An 18636-nucleotide genomic window follows, 5' to 3' on the forward strand; every position below is an offset into this window, starting at 1 on the left:
TTCCAGTACTTGGATTTCTGGGCTGAGAAGCGGGTCCGAAACGCGACGAGAGAGTCTAATGGCTCCAAAATCTAAGGCCATCTCTGGCATCATTTTTTTTTTTTTTTTTAACAAACAATATAATCTATATTCTATACTAAGAAAATGGGTTGGAATTAGCCTTACAATGAGTTAGTAATAATATAATTTAAATTATTTTTTGGTGAGAATCGAACCTAAGACCTCTCACTTACAAATGAAGATGAATACCGCTAGATTGTAGTACTAAGTGGTATCTAGTATCCCTGTTACATTCAATTTTTAGTTAAAATAACAATGAATGTATCTGAATTATTGGTACTCAGTTTTAAAATACAAATTTAGATTCTAGAAGGATACCAAACATGCCTTAAAGAATTATGCTCGATATTCGTTTTTTTTGTCGTTGTTGTCGAATATGGTGTCTGTCAAATTGAATATATGGAGAAATTCTAGCGTTTGAAATTGTCACACTTCAAAATCATTCTAAAATTCGAGGTGTGAGATTAAGAGGAACAAAAAGTAGAAGGTGATAGTTTAAGAGTGTAAATAAATTATTAACAAAAAAAGTCAGACAAAAGAAAATTTAAACTCATTAAATCATATATCCAAAAACTACCAATGGAACTTTAAGATTCCAAATAAAGGACTTCTTGTTGTAATAAAAACTCTGAAAACGACATGTACCTAAAATTCATTAAACATAGCTCATTTGTCCAACGAAAGTGAAAATTTTCCAGATTCATAGCAGACATAAACGACTTACTTGTGTCGAAGTTTTGCAGGTTTTTGAGTTTCAGAAGTATGGATAACTGAAGTCTAAAACAAACATGCTTAAGTTTTTTCAACTTTTCGAACCAAATGTCAGTCGCATATTGTATTTAATCTCATTCACATGTGATTTGTATACCATCTTTTGACATGTTAGTTTGTCACGAGCGATATGTGAATAGTAATAGGGCACAACCCTCCCCATAGAATGGAAAACTACTACTCCCTAAAAGCTGCATATGGGTGGGAATCAAAATTCCCTTTCCCTCTTTCATCTATGGTTCCACCATTTGGATGTCGTATGGGACTACTTCTTTTTGAAGCATTTTGGAACAAAATGCTTTTGTTATAAACTCATTCAAAACTTTATTAAAATTCAAGAGCAAGTGCTTTTTGAAAAAAGCAATTGGGGGAGTACATTCTAGATGTGCTTTTCGGAAGGAGCTTCTACGATGCAAAATTAATTTTAAGTTTTTCTGCAAACATAATTAGAATATTATTTATTGTTCCATATATTGGGTCTCACTTATATAAAAGGGGAGAAAAAACTTGTTTTATAAAAGGATATTTCACCCTCACTGTAGGAGGATGACAAACCGTAGCCTCTCTAGTACCAAATCTCTATGTACAATGTAACCCTCATTTTACATAGTGAAAACATGGTTTACACCAATGTGGACGTAACCCCAACTTAAGTTAAACCATGATATATCGTTGTGTTCTTGTGTGTGTGATTTACGGTCGAATTTACGTTGATTCAAGATTGCATCAATATTTTTAATTAACATAAAACATTTCTAATCATTCTAAAAGTAATCCTAAACAAACTCGAACTCTTATACAACCATTGGATTTGAGATCAAAACCAAATTTGAGTTTTGTGCCTATGATTTATTGGAGAACCCTCATCTATATGGTCCCCCTATGAAAAGAAATTGAAATTGGCCTATTGCGTACATGACATGAAAAAAAGTAGGTTAAGCGTCATTCTAACTTGGTCAAATTCATCCAAATTCTTACAGGACTGGAAAAAGAAATGGAGATATGGCCTCTCCTTTCTGTGTCCAAACTTCACTATCCTTTATTCCTTTCACAAGAAAATAATTGGAATTGTACATAAATTCATGATTCATCTGTCGAGTTTATGCACCACAAGTTCACACCGTGCATAAAAACAACAGATCGATCAGATTAGCCTCTCCTTTATTTTGTTGGAGAACAACATTAGAAATTTTCATTTACAGTTTAGATCCTGTAGCAGTGCTTACATCAACAACTTTAAGGAAAAATCGAGTTTTCGGGATCGAAAGCTTGGACTCAAAAATCGTGCCGAGAGTGGCGATCAGCAGCCTCTTCACTGCCGTGGTAATGCCGCCCATTGCTACTAACTCCCCATATGCCGCCGGTATAGTAGTACTCTTGCCAAACGATATGGGCACCGATCCCTTAAGTAAGACCATCACAAACTGTGCAAGCAAAGAGAAGTTCATCAGTTAAACAAACAGAGGGTGGTTCGAAAAATGCTAAGTACAGTCGTCCACGTGCGAGTGAATAACTCCTAATCGTTATTGATGCAATGTAGAGCCCACATGGCCGAGACTGAACCACTCGCACGTGGACGGTGGACGGCTCGAGTACAACCCTAATTAAGATTAGTGGGTGCGAGTCAAATTAGGCATATATGTGTAAGCAGTACCGATTATTAAGTGAGTAAAATCCTAAAGATCCGGAAAGAAGGTAGTGGGATTCCAACCAAATGGACAGCTACTCCAGTGCTTTATATTATGTCAACAGACAGCAACTGGCTTATACAATTTTAAACCCTAATCTCCATGTAAGCTAGAGACCTTCAATCACTGCCACAGACAGTTTCCTGAATAAATAAATAAATAAACTAGGAAAAATAAAAAATCACTAGCAGAGTGAACATATATAGTTCAGCATCCCTTGAACAGAAGGGCTTTGGCCAAGGCAGGAGAAGAACTTACTTACACTCGGGCAAGTTATTACGATGATATCCACAATCAGTAAGTAATACATCATATCATCAGCAAAGTTACACGCGTGACAGTAAATTATTGGCTTGTGATACTCACACGGTGACTTTTGAGGTGTAGGTCGCTTCTCATTTCTGAACCATCAAAACTCCCCTTATTCCTTCAGATTTGGACATGGCATCCCCATCTGCTTGAGTTGACTTTCCAACTTGGCAGATGAACGAACACAGCCCAGAAATTACCATTTTACACAGATGAGATTTTGAAGTTGATGAATAAAAAATATTATAAATATATATTAAAAATACCCAACCCAGATCAAATCCCACTGTTGATCGACCAAAAGCTAGTTTAGTGGGTCTTTATTTCTAGACTCCAGAAATAATTAATCACTTAGGCCAGTCAAAGATTACCTATTTTGCGTTGCAAACAAAAGTCAAATCTATCGTTCTCTACATGACGATATAGCAACTGCGATTAAACTAATAAATGGTGCAAACTGTTGATGCCCCATCTCCAACATCGGTTGTGTTTTTTTTTGTGTGTGTGAGAGAGAGAGAGAGAGAGAGCTTACGTCTTCGGGCTTTCCGGTAATGTCAGAGATGGCTTTGGTGGCTTCGGAAAAGATGGAACCAGTGTCGACTCCGTCAAGGGTGACGTTTGTGGAGATGTAAAGGCAAGGCATGTTTATCTTCCGATCTTCCTTCTTTTGGAGTTTTGAGTTTTGACCTCCAAAACTAAAACTTGTTTGTGAATTTGTGGGTGGAAGTAAATATGGACTGAAGTTTGAGATGTGGGATTAGAACGAGACCACTGCTCTTTCAAAAAGCAAGCTCACCTCAATCTTGGTCTGGATATTTATCTATAGAGTAAATTGTAGTAATGGTCCCTCAACTTTAATCAAATTGGAGCAATGGTCCTTCAACTAAAAATCTATTACCATTGGTCCCTCAACTTATCAAAATGTGTAGCTATAATCATTTTCATCAAAATTTTGTCAAAATAAGTTATGTTAGAATGACCATTTATACAATTAGGGTCCCTTAACTCATAAAATTATGTAATTATGGTCCTTTTTGTCAACTACGTTAAATTTGTTGTCAAAACGAGTTATGTTGGAAGAACCATTGCTACAATTGGGTTAAAGTTAAGGGACCATTTCTCTAGTTGAATTAAAGTTGAGGGATCATTGGTAATGAATTTTTAGTTGAGGGACCATTGCTCCAATTGAGTTAAAGTTAAGAGACCATAGCCACAATTTACTCTTTATCTATACGATAATGCTGGAGAGATTGGGAGTGTATTCAATTGGGATTTTGAGGGATTTTAATTATTTTAATGAATCTAGGGGTATTCAATCAGGATTTTAAGTGATTCTTTAAAATTGAATGTGTATTCAATCAAGATTTTAAGAAACTATCTTAAAATCCTTGCAAATCTGGGTGTATTCAATTAAGATTTTAAATAAGTTTATAACATTCCATGTATATTCAATTTGAATTTAATTTTGGAGAAATTAGGTTCTCATCCTTCCTTTTACTACTCCATTGATTAAAATCCTATTCCTTTTCAATTTTTGATCAAGGTCCTTGGGTATTAATATATAACATCATTAATTATTTCACTAATAAAATACTTTTTTTATTTCTAAATATATTCATTTAATGTTAAAATGTTACAATTAGTATATTTATATTTATGACTAATTTTTTTGTCATATATTTTTAGTTTTAGTTTGTACCCATTTTTAATTTGTAATTCTTTTTTAATTTGTACCAATTTTATTTTCATTTTTAATTTGTACCCATATATTAATTTCTTTTTGTGCCCATATTTTTTAAAGTTTATTTGTATTTGTACCCATATATTTGTTTTATTTGTACTTTTTATTTTGCTAAATGTACCCATTCATATAAAACTTTTTAATCTTAAAATGTACTCATTCTTAAATATATCAATTTGTTATATGTAAAATGTATCTTTTTTTTACATAAAATGTATTCAAGTTTTTTCTAATCTATTTTTAAACTTATATGGGTACATTCTTTTTTCTTTGATTTTACAATGTATCCATGTCAAGTTTAATCGAAGAAATTTACTAATGTTATTAAGCCTAATATCTTTTTTTTTTTTGTGATTTTGAAGAATGTACCCATGTTTTGATACAATAAATTTTTTGGTTAATTTTGATGAATGTACCCATGTTTACACACACACACACACACAATAGTATATTTATATTTTAATATTTTTAATCCAACAAATTATGGTTTTTTTTATTTAAAATCTCATTTATATAAACAACTAAAATTTCTAATTTTTAATTAAAAAAATATAGTAATGTACATAGAAATAAATTATCACATTAATTTCAGGGACCTCGATCAAAAATTAAAAACCAACAAGATTTCAATCGAAGAATATCTATAACTAAGGACCGCATCCAAAGTCTCCCTTTAATTTTAAAGAATTTGAAAATGTTAAGGAATTAGAGGGAATTGAAGAGATTTCGTAGTGTATTTTTAGCATCCACAAATCTCACCTCTCACCATGAGATTTTGAGAGAATTGAATCAAAATTTTACATGGAATCTCTACAAATCAATTAAACCCCTTAAAAATTCATGGATTTATAAATCTATTGAAATATCTCAAATTCCCAATTGAATACACCCCCCTTTTTTAAATCAAATTTGTAAATCAAAAGATGCAGTGATTGATGATTAAATTATTAGTTAAGTGTTAATTAACATGCTTAATTCCTATTACTGACACATCATTTGATTTGTAAATTTAATATAAAAATTGCGTCTCTTAGCATTATCATTATCTCTATGTATAAAATGAGAAGGAGAAAGTGAAGTTTTCAAAATACTATAAAATACCCTCCAATAATTAGAGATTTAAAATACTACCATTTAATTTGTGAGGGACAAAATAGTAAATTTGAACATTTTGAATGAAATTAAAATCTTAAACAAAATAAATAATTAAAAAAAAAACCACGTTTGTGGTGTCATTGTCACATCCCGGCCCGAACCCCCACCACATCCCGAGCTCAACTCCACTGTAACACGATATTGTCCGCTTTAGGCTCCGACCACGCCCTCACGATTTTGTTTCTAGGAACTCATACAAGAACTTCCAAGTGGGTCACCCATCATGGGATTGCTCTAGTGCGAACTCGCTTAACTTCAGAGTTCTGATGGAACCCGAAGCCAGTAAGCTCCCAAAAGGTCTTGTGCTAGGTAGAGATGAGAATATACATATAAGGCTTACAAAATCCACTCTCCTGGACGATGTGGGATATTACAGTCATGGCGTTGCTTCATTTTTTTAACAAAAATATCTCCTAAAAAACATAATTTAATATTAAAAAAAAATCAAAATACCACACACATGTGTGACAAGAGGCTAAATATAGCAATAATCTTTTAATCATCCATTTTTCAAGGTTATTCATCTTCCATAAATTCAAGTTAGTGTTAAGGTTGTCGGAATGAGCTTGAAGGGGAAATGTATATTAAAATATTAAAAAAAAGGTAATGCTAGGTAGATTAAATTTGTACATAAAATTTGTAACTAAAATGATGTGTCAGTAATATGAATGAACACGTTTATCAACGCGTAGGTCATAATACAATTATCAACTTCCATGTCGTTTAATTTATAAAATTTAGTTTATAAATTTAGTTTCCTTAACATTACCCTTTTTAATAGTTTAACATACATTTCCCTTTAAAGCTGGTTTCGATAAACATACCAGTAACTTTGAATTTATGGAAGACGAATAACTTTTAACGGGTTGAAATAGGCAGAAGCGCAGCTAGAAAGTTAGCACATCTTGTGAAGCTTTCAATATCCTTATATTGTCTCACTTTAGTAGAGAAGAATAATGAACAACTACTCAAATAAAATTGTAATTTACATATTTTAAATCAATATTCCAGCACATCGTGGGGAATTAATTATTCTTCCTTTGGTTTTGATTTTTTTTATTAAAAAAAATATGTAACTAGACTTAAAACATAAACAAAACTTAAATTTAAAAATTTAAAAAGGCAACAGCTACACCCGAATTGCATATTTTATATATGTAGTTGGAAGAAAGGCTAGTGTGTGTGTGCGCGCGCGCGCGTGTAGTTGGAAAAATTAGAGGGTTGCTATTTTTCAAGACCCGAATTGCACAAGTCATTATCCTTGTTTTGCCTATACACTAAAAAATATATTAGAGAAAAGGCCATATTTAGGTCTTGGCTAGTTGAAACTTTATAACTTGTTGAGATAGGTCGATATTAAGAATTAATTTGGCTCCTTAACAAATCCTTGTCAATTTACTATATGCTTGATTTACAAAATTTTATGTTTATTAAAAGTGGTAATTTTCACGCACTCCATTTTACCTTCCACACATTTTTTTAATTTAGTGAAGATGGTAAAACTATCAATATTCCTATAATACCCTCACTTTGATAGAGAAGAACATTGAACAACTACCCAAACAAAATAGGTACAAAATGGTAATTCTACACGTTTTAAATGAATTTTCGAACTCACTTTGTGAGTGGTTAATTATTCTTTCTTTATTTTTGAATTTCTTTAATTAAAAAAATATGTAATTAGATCTAAAACAAATATAAAACTTATTTTTAAACAAAAAAAAAAAAAACCAATTGCCAAAAGGCTAGCATTTATATATGTAGTTGGGAATTTTGGAGGGGTTCTACTTTTTTGGACCCGAATTGTGTAGTATCCCTTTGTATTTATCTAAATTCTTGAAAAGAGCAAATAATTAAAAAATAAATTGAAAAGGTATGTCGGAGGTGAAATGAAGTGTGTGAAATCATCATCCTATTATTAATGGTGCATAATTTGTCACATCTCGGCCCGGGTCCCCACCACATCCCGAGCTCGACTCCGCCGTAGCACAATACTGTCCACTTTGGGCCACGACCACACCCTTACGGTTTTGTTTCTAGGAACTCACACGAGAACTTCCCAGTGGGTCACCCATCATGGGATTGCTTTCGCGCGAACACGTTTAACTTCGGAGTTCTGATGAAACTCGAAGCCAATGAGCTCCCAAAAGGTCTCGTGCTAGGTAGAGATGAGAATATACATATAAGGCTTACAAGATCCTCACCCCTGGCGATGTCAAATCTTACAATCCACACCCTTTAGGGGCCCCACTTCCTCGTCGGCACACTTCCGACCAGGGATTGGCTCTGATACCAAATTGTCACATCCTGGCCCGGGTCCCCACCACATCCAGGGCTCGACTCCGCTGTAGCACGATATTGTCCACTTTGGACCTCGAACACGCCCTCACGGTTTTGTTTCTGGGAATTCACGCGAGAACTTCCCAATGGGTCACCGATCATGGGATTGCTCTCGCGCGAACTCACTTTACTTCGGAGTTCCGATGGAACCCGAAGCTAGTGAGCTCCCAAAAGGCCTCATGCTAGGTAGAGATGAGAATATACATATAAGGCTTACAGGATCTTCACCCCTGGGCGATGTTGGATCTTACATAATTCGCCAAGCACATGAGACTTAAAACTCATATTAATTACAATGCTTGGCTACTCAAGAATGATAAAAATGAGGATCGAATTCCTCCAAAACATTTAGCTACCAATTTACATAACTTTGTACTTATGATCAAAATTGTTAATATAATAAGTGACTCTGTAAATCTTTGTAAAAAAATCAATAAAAAATGAGATCGTGTAGTTATCGAACTATATAAAAAAGACTTAAGTAAAACCATTACGAACCATCTATATATTTGCTATATTTAATCGACTAAATGACCTTAATTTTAATTGATTTTTTTTTTGTTTTTTTGTTTTTTTGTAAAAATAGTCTTTACATAGTGATTCATATATTAACGATTCATGCATGAATTTTCTTAAACAATCACAAAATATTTTGAGAAGGAACTCCTCCTCATCTTTTGGGTAGCCAAGTTATTTCCCCTTGTAAATTATAACTATACTAAAATGATAGATAAAGAAGAAATAAAACGAAAAGCCAATACAATCTTTGTTGAATATAAGTCCCACATTGGGAATTAAGAATATAGTATAGAATATATAAGTGTATGGGAAAAAAACCCAATACCTAACAATAGGCGAATTTCAGTAACTTAAATTGGAATACTATCGGTATAGTTAAGAGAAAGCTAATAACCCGCCTATTTGAATATTTGATAACCTTACCCACCGGACTAACCAGCAACCTCCATCGTCGTTTGTCGTCATCTCTCCGTACACAGTACACTTAAAACAATGTAAATAAATGTCTTTGACAAATTGAGTTTTTCCCCAAGTTTGCCCACATTGAATATACATCATTTATAGAAAGTGGCCCTTTACCACAGTGGTAAAAATATGTTGAGCCATTGCATAACGGTGTGGATTTAAACCCTGCAGGTGGCTAATCTAACAAACTCTATCGTTTGACAAAAAAATAAGGTCTTTATCACAAATTGTCCCTGAAATTGACTAACTTCATCAAGATGGTCCCTGAAATTGAAAATCAATCAATGCAGTCCCTGAAAATAGGTGTCGCAAATCAATGTGGTCATTTTGTCATAATTCCGTCAAAAATTCTATTATGTGCTGACGTGGCACATAAGTGAGTCCCACAAATCTAATTAAATATTACCATGTGAAACTAAAAATATGTAAATAATTAAAATTTTATTTTTATATAATTAATAACTTAAAAAAATAAAAATGGAAAAACTTGGTTGAGTTGGGTTTGGGATTCGACTGCGCCACGGATCGAGTCCGGCGAGTTGGGATTGAGTCTTGGTGGGACAAACTTGGTTGAGGATGGTGAGTTTTTAGCAAGTTCCGATGAGGAAGAGAAGGCGATGGTTGTGGCGAAGGAATGGAAGCCACTAGAGCTGAAGCCCAAGAAAAGGCGATGCCGATGTTAACTATTTAACTAGAAGAGAATGTTCTTTTGGAATAATTGTGTGTTATATTCATCTCTCAAGGTGGGATTTATAAGATGTTACAATCCTATCAATAAGGAAAGAAATAATTTACATAAAAAACATATTAAACTAAGAATCCCAAGATTACAGGAATATACACAAAAAGTCAACACTCCCCCTCAAGTTGGTGCATATATGTTACACATGCCCAACTTGTGTAAGAAACTTGAAAACTTATGACTTGAAACAACCTTTGTGAGGATATTTGCCAACTGATCTTCCGTTCTTATTGTCGGTACCTCAATTATCTTCCCTTCCAATTTTTCTTTGATGAAGAACTGGTCAACTTCAACATGCTTTGTTCTATCGTGTTGTACTGGATTATGTGCAATGTCACGGGCAACTTTATTATCACAAAACAATTTCATAGGCTAATCATGTTTTATACCCAGATCCCTTAGCAGAAGCTTAAGCCATAAAATTTCACAAATCCCTAAGGCCATACCTCTGTATTCAACTTCTGCAGTAGATCGGGCAACCACATTTTGTTTCTTACTTCTCCATGTAACCAAATTACCCCCAACGAATGTCAAGTAACCTGATGTCGAGCGCATGTCATCCACTGATCCTGCCCAATCTGTATCAGTATAACCTTCAACTCTAAGATGATTATTCTTTTTAAACAAAATTCCTTTGCCTGAGCTTCCCTTCAAATATCTCAAAATCCACATCACTGCATTCATATGGTGTTCTCCAGGATAATGCATGTATTGACTCACTACACTCAAGGCATATGCAAGGTCTGGTCTTGTGTGTGCCAAGTACATTAAACGGCCTACTAACTTTTGGTATCTCCCTTTGTCAATTGGTACTTGATTCGGATCAACACTAAGCTTCAATCATTCCTCTATTGGTGTAGCTACTGACTGACAAGCTGACATGCCGGTTTTGTGTAGCAAATCAATAATATACTTCCTCTAAGATAAGTAAATTCCATAATTGCTTCTCGACACCTCAATCCCTAGAAAATGTTTTAGGGATCTAAGATCTTTCATCTCAAATTCTGTAAACAAGTATCATTGCAAGGCCGCACGTTCTTCCGGATCATTCCATGTTACAACCATATCATCTACATACACAATGAGTACAATAAGCTTCCCATTTCATCTTTTCAAAAACAGAGTATGATCGGAATTACTTTGTATGTAACCAAATGCTCTTATAGATTTTGTGAACTTCCAAACCATGCTTGAGGGGACTGCTTCAAACCATACAAGGATTTCTTCAACTTGCATACCTTTTTTTGTATTTATCCGGAGCACTACATCTTGGTAGAAGATCCATATAAATTTCTTCTGTCAAATCTCCATGCAAGAAGGCATTCTTCACATCAAACTGTTGTAAGGGCCAATTAAGATTCGCAGCCAAGGACAACAAAACATGAACTGTGTTGATCTTGGCCACATGGGCAAATGTATATGTATAATCGATTCCATATTTTTTAGTGTACCATTTTGCTACCAGTCTTGCCTTGAAACGATCCATTATCCCATCAACTTTGTACTTGACAGTATAGACCCATTTGTATCCCACAGGTTTCTTGCCAGCTAGCAAGTCCATGATCTCCCTATTAGCATTCTTCTTCAACGACTTCAATTCTTCATTCATTGATGCTTGCCAACATGGATCAGCTAAATCCTCATGCACACTGTTAAGAATAGATACAGTAAATAATTGAAACATAAATGACTTATTTAATTCTGATAGGTGGCTGGTAAACACATAATTACCTAACTGGTAAAACACATTAGATTCTTGGTTGGGTCTATTCACCGGGTACCTAGTTTTGCATTTAGGGTCAGCTTCGTAAGTAAGTTTAGGAATACCTCGGTTGACACGGTTAGGGAGATGATGTGGTGGTGGTGCATCCGGGATCGAAGACGATTGATTATGGTTATTAGGGCTCAAGGGTGGTGAGACCGACTGTGAGGTAGCTGGCGATAATGAGTTGTCCAATGGTGATGAGGCTGGCAGTAAGTTGTCCAATGGTGATAAAGGCAATGAATTTTTTGATGGTGTCTGTTCATCAACATTGTTTTCATGTGAATGATCACTATTTAACTCCAAGGCATTACCACTTAATTCCAAGTCATTCACATCATTATTTTCTTATGAATCATCACCACTTGTCTCTAATACATCACCACTTAAGTCCAAATGATTCACATCATTATGTTTTTGTGAATCATCACCACTTGTTTCCAATACATCACCACTTAATCCCAAATGATTCACATCAAGAATAGTATAATCAAGAGTTTGAACTTTTGTCTGATTTTCCCCCTGAAGTGCAGACTCAAAATGGGCAAAGTACATATCGTTTTCATGAAATGTAACATCCACAGTGACAAACATCTTTTTTGTTGGAGGATGATAGCAGCGATATCCTTTTTTATTAGAGGTATACCTCTACAAACACGCATTGTAAGGCTCAAGGTTCAAGCTTACTCCTCTGTTGTTTATGGAAATAAACGAAAGCCACACATCCAAACACGTGAGGTGAAAGATTTGGAACTGCATGAGCATCAACATGGGAGGAAAGAGCCTGAAGAGGTGTCTGAAAATCAACTGATCGGGATGGAAAGCGATTAATGAGATATGCAGCTGAGGTGAGAGTTTCTCCCCAATAGGATAACGGGAAACGCCCTTTGAGTAAGAAAGCACATACAACCTCTAGAAGATTACGGTTCTTGCACTCTGCAACCTCATTTTTGTTGTGGAGTGTATGGACGTGTAGTTTGATAAACAATACCATGATGATCCAGAAAGGCACGAAGTTCAGAGTTCACATACTTGCCACCATTATCACTCTTGAGAACCTGTATTTGTGACTTATACTGTACTTGCACCATTTTGTGAAATTGCTGGAACAAGGAAGTAACTTCACTTTTTGACTTCATCAAACAAACCCAAGTCATACGTGTGCAATCATAAAAAAAAAGTAACGAACCAATAAGCATCACCAAATGTAGCAGTTTTAGATGGTCCCCAAACATCAGAATGAATTATCATAAATGGAACATAAATTTTTGTCAAACTGGATGGAAACGAAGTACGATGACTTTTAGCTAGTTCACAAACACCACATTTAAAACTAGAAACGTCATTCTTAACAAATAGGCTAGGAAACAACCTCTGTAAATAACCGAAAGAAGCATGTCCAAGTCGACGATGCCATAACCAAACCTACGAAGCTTTATTCCGCTCCCCCTGAGATCCTTTCACAGTAAGAGCTTGAGTCAACATTTGGGTACTGTTCGATGTCAGCTCCAAGTAGTAAAGCATCCATTTTTTTATACCATAACCAATCATCTTGCGAGTCTGAATATCCTCAAAAACACAAAAAGAATGCCAAAAAATAATAAGACAATGTAGGGCGACGATTATTTGAGCAACAGATAATAAATTATAATCAAGAGAAGGAACAACAAGCACAATATCAGGATTAAGGGTATATGAAAGGAGACAGTGCCTTCCCCAATAATGGGGGCATGATTACCATTGGCAACACTTACAACAGTTTTGGTGGATGATTTTAGGGTTTGTACCTGTCTAGAATCACAAGTCATATCTTCAGTAGCACCGAAATCAATTATCCATGTATTATTCGTAACAGATGCAGAAACTTTTAAAGCTTTACCATCGTTGTTTGTATGTTCAGAAGCTACCTTAGCTTTGGCAATCAATGCACACGACTCAATACAGCGAGGATGACGAGTCCAGCGTGTCATTGCTCTGCATGAGTTGAGTGCAACGTCTGACGTGATTAATAAGGCCAAGATTCCAAACCATAGAGGTCAACAATGTGAGACCCTGGAAAACAAGCAGTAGCACAAAAAAACAATCTATTTTTTTTCCTTTTTTTATTTTATTTTTTATTTTTTTCCTTTTTCCTTTCCTTACGCTTGGGGACTTCCTTCGAAGCACGACAAAGCAAGAAAATTGCAGATCACAAAAAAAAATAGTTTTGCAGAACACCGGTTGGGCTGCAGATTGGTAAGATGGTTAGTAGCCGTTTCGCGGGTCTCGTCTCTAGTGTAGACGGAATTGCAGACACAGGTGGTGACTCTCAATCGAGATTTGCAGCTGTAATTTCTGGGTTTTGGACCTCGGTTTATGGCCATGTGATGCAACATTGGGTAGTGGTAGGTGGCTGCAACGATCAACTCAGTGAACTCAGGTCAGCAACGACGGCGTCACTCGTTGGTCGAACGGTGTGCTGATGGTTCTCGGTTCTGCGCATGGCGCGCGACTTTTATATTTTTTCTAACCTAGGCTCTGGTGCCAAGAAGAGAATGTTCTTTTGGAATAATTGTGCGTTCTATTCATCTCTCAAGGAAGGGTATATAAGATGTTACAATCTTATCAATAAGGAAAGAAATAATTTACATAAAAAACATATTAAACTAAAAATCCCAAGATTACAGGAATATACACAAAAAGTCAACATAACCAACCAACCAAATTGGGGGTTGATCATGTGGTGGACTCTAGTAACGAAAATCTATCCAAAGTGTGAAGGATTTCTGAAATCCCGAAAGCTTTAAAAAGCAACGAAGGTTTTGAATTGGGGAGGGGAAGAAGAAGATGTCTATTCTTTTTTTATTATATATATATATATATATATATTTTTTTTTTAAGTTTTCGATTATACAAAAATTAAAATAGTTTTTTTAATATTTAAATATTTTTAATTTCAAGTGATAATATTTAATTACATTTGTGGGGTCCAGTTATATGCCACATTACCACATAACAGATTTTTTGACGGAATTGTGACGAAATGACCATATTGATTTGGAACACCTATTTTCAGGAACTATATTGATTGATTTTCAATTTCAATGATCATCTTGATGTGATTGGTCAAGGAATCATTTGTGATAAAAACTCAAAAAAATATACAACATTTATACAACTATGGAATTTCTAGAACACGAATCATGCCCGGTTGGCCTCGCCGGCAGCTCCCCAAAGTGAACAAACACATTCCCAACGAGTGAGCAACACGACTTTATCTCTCGGTTGGTATGGCCTAGAATAAGTAGCTATATCAGATTTTATAGTGGAATTTCACCAATAAAATTCAACCCATCAGCAAGCAATTTGCTTGGGAATCAGAACTTCTTTTCAGTATCAAATGCCCAAAGCCAAAGGAGAGAGATAGAGAGAGATTTATGAATCGAAAATAGATGTGGTGGTGGAATTGGAGATGCATGCAATAACTTATGAATATCATGCACGTTTGTCTACTTACAAATATAGAATAATAACACTAAATTGTAATGTTAGATACACCGTTCTTATATTAAGATAAAAATACATATGTTAATGAGTAATGACCCATAAAAATGAACTAAAAAGAGCATATTTAAATGAGATGTCAAAAAATCCATATCAGCAATTGTTTTCCAAACGAAATGCCAATTCCTATGTGGCATGACAGGGAAAGAAAGCATAGGAAATTGTTGTCAAATTTGGCAACAGCTTCAAATATATTTAGTAATTAATAAATACTTTTCATAATATATATATTTATCTTTTGTTTTAAAATACTAATTACAACTATAAAAAGTAAATAATGTAATAAATAATAGTTTAAAAATTTGACATATTTGTTGGAGAACAAAATTTATAAAAAGATCCATATGCCACATAAGCCTTCAAATCAAAATTTTCTTTGAAGATGGTCTAATTAATCTCCTTTTATGCTAGTAACTAAAAGAGTTCAAACCCTTGGAAACTTTGATTCATCGCAAATTTGTGAATCGGGTCAGAAAAACTAGGCCAAATATCTTAAGCATCATAGTCTTTGCGGGCCAAATATTTAAGAATCATAGTCTTTGTGGTCACACCGTGCTCTTACTTTGACGTTTCTGATGAAAAAGTTATTAATTAAAGTTTCGTGGCGAACTACATTAGCAATTTAGTCCAAATTCAAACTTCCGTTATTATTCCCATTAAAGAAAAAAAACATGTGAGCCTCAGGTAGGGAGGTTAAAGTCGTCTTTTCAAACTAAATTAAGAAACCTAAAAGTATCTGTCCTAAGATTTGGTATGACTTAGAGTTCGACTGCAATTGGATTAGAGGAAAGATAGGCTTGAGATTTGAAGGAAGTCAAATGGTGAATGCAAACTGTGGGAAGGTGATTGTAACAAAATGAAGCTTTGACCCACTTCCAAATGATAATGTTATCATAGTTTAGAAAACCAGAAGCAGAATAAAAACGTGTTGAGATTAGTCAACATCTTGTTTGTGATCAAGCGGCCAAGCTTGACATTTCTTCAAGAGAAGAGAGGGCGTTTAGGGAATAACATCAGCCCCAACAGATTTAACAGAAGATTAAAACTTTGCTCGATCTGCGGTTTCTAGGAACTTTGGGAGCAGACTTGTTTTAGATGACGATTTTTATTAACAGCCTTTTCATCACAAATGTCACAATAAAAGTGGAGTGTCACCACAAACATTACAAAAAAAAATTCGGCCCAAAAACTACGACGTTAACACCAAATGTAAATATATAACAATAAGGATAATTAATAATGTCATAGTAATTGAATCATTTACTCCTTCTCACCATTTTGACCTAATTCATTGTCTTCAAGCCCCTCATATTTTAGTAATGAATAATATTAGGAAGACTAAAATTTTAAATTAAATTTATAAACCAACTGATGTGTCACAATATAAAATAAGCACGTTAATCAACACTTGAGTGATATCTAATCATCAACAATCACCTCATTTGGTTTTACAAAATTTAGTTTAAAAATTTTGATTTTCCTAGTATTACCCTTTAGTAATTTTACCCAGTCTCTATTTTTCTAAAGTATCGTCTAATATTTTCTGTATGTACCTCTGTTTGTTTGTTTGTTTTTTTTTTCTTTTTTTTTGTTTGAGATAACCGTATATACCTCTGTTACACATTAATGATAGATTAATTATTCTCTCTATGTACTCAAAAAAAAATTATTCTCCCTATGCATCTCCATCATGAAGCAGCAATATACTTTTGGCATATAGGTCAAACTCAAATTAGAATAATTTAGGAGCGACCGTATAAAATTATAAACGCAGAAATGATCTGAGTGGAGATGTTGACTAACATGATTGGTCCATGATTGGGATATAAAAACACTATTTAGTTACGAAAATGACCAAACGAACAATTAGGAAGAGATCAAGTCATGCTTTGAACGATTTAGAGGCTTCGAGTATTTGTTCACGACGTAGTATTTTTTTTTTAATAAACGATATTATCTACATTAACGGAATGGACGAGTAGGTTAAGTCTTACAATAAGCTAGTAATAATATGGTTCAAATTCGCTTTTGGCGAAAATTGAACTTAAAAAATCTCGCTTACAAGTAAAGAGAAATATTACTACACAGTAGTACTAAGTGGCACACCATAAGTTTTAAACATCAACATATGCACTGGTTTTTAAGGATTGAATACAACGAGAGGTTGCTCGGTCGATCTTCTTCTTCTTGCATGTGCGTCAATAAAATGTAATATGAGAAAATGAATAGTCAGACATAGAATAGCATAGAGAGTTGTATCTCTTTCTTTGACACGAATTAATATGAGAAAATGAATAGTCAGACATAGAATATTATATGCAGCGGTAAATAATTTTAATAACTTGAATTATTGACTTTTTACTTAACACGAATCTAGGAACTTCGAAATAAAATAGTAAGGATAATAAACTATATCAATTAGTCTCCCCAAGGTGATCCTCATTTCTGATTTTCAGGTATTAATTAAATCACAGAATTTCACATATTTTTCAGTTTTTATATGGTTAATAAACACAGAGAAAATTAGAAACTGAAATGATATCAAAATCCAAATTTTAATAGCACATGGAACTCAAAAATCACAAAAAAAAAAACCATTTTTAATTGGGTACGTGAGTAAGCATGACATGTTTAAGAACAATTCAGAAAATAAATAATAACAAAATTTGGAGAAAGAAAAAACAAGGTTCGCGTTGAGAATGTGGGATTGATATTTAATCTCTCCACCAACTTAGAGAGAGAGAGAGATAGTGAGAGAGAGAGAGAGAGAGAGTTCAACATGATTCATGCAAGTAATGAAATATGAGCGATTCACCCAATTAATAATTATGCATGATTTTGTATTCAATTAGAAATTTAAGAGATTTTAATATAATTATAAACTCACATGGAGTATATGGATTTTAAATGATTCACACATACTCACGCGGATTGTAAAAGAATTTGATAGAATAACGCGGATTGTAAAAGAATTTGATAAAATATTATGTTACGAAGTTTAATGATTTTGGTGGAGTCTTATGGATTTTTTAATTGATTCATTTTAAACTCATCAACTCCACACACATAGCCAACTCAATAAATCATATGACTATATTTGGCTGCAGTGGTTTAACCAAGTCTCAATTCTGAATAAGAGTATTATTCAACAATTATAATAAAGAACATATTGGTTACGAACAATCCTTGCTGCCTGTTTTTCTTCGTCATTCCTTTCCAGCAATTAAGTGTTATTTTTTTTTTCCCATCTCTAATGTTATTCCATAAAATGTAAAGAATATCTTCTAAAGAGGAGAAAATATAGTATATAGACCTCTGTGTGTAGAAAATGAGACTGCTCGTATTTATAGAGGAATCACGCTGAAATCTTGAGGGGATGCATGATTTGTGAGGGCTTTTGATATTTATACCTCACACCTTAGAGTCCATCAAATCCTCTAATTCATTGAATTATACAAATGCATTGGCTTTTTCAATACCTCCAGAGATTTTAAAGACACTTTCAAAGTCTATATTGAATACCACCATACTTGAATTGAAT

General features: G+C 34.1%; 1 long non-coding RNA gene across 1 annotated transcript; it reads right to left on the reverse strand.

The window, feature by feature from the left end:
• Nucleotides 1-1844: 1844 nt before the first annotated feature.
• On the reverse strand, nt 1845-3616 carry LOC114819951 (uncharacterized). The gene is made up of 2 exons (XR_011574208.1): nt 3361-3616; nt 1845-2255 (listed from the first exon to the last, which is right to left on the reverse strand). It is a non-coding gene; the product is annotated as an uncharacterized lncRNA (long non-coding RNA).
• Between the last annotated feature and the right edge of the window lie 15020 nt (nt 3617-18636).

This window comes from Malus domestica, chromosome 12 (genome assembly GCF_042453785.1).
Source record: "Malus domestica chromosome 12, GDT2T_hap1".
Classification (NCBI taxonomy): domain Eukaryota; kingdom Viridiplantae; phylum Streptophyta; class Magnoliopsida; order Rosales; family Rosaceae; genus Malus; species Malus domestica.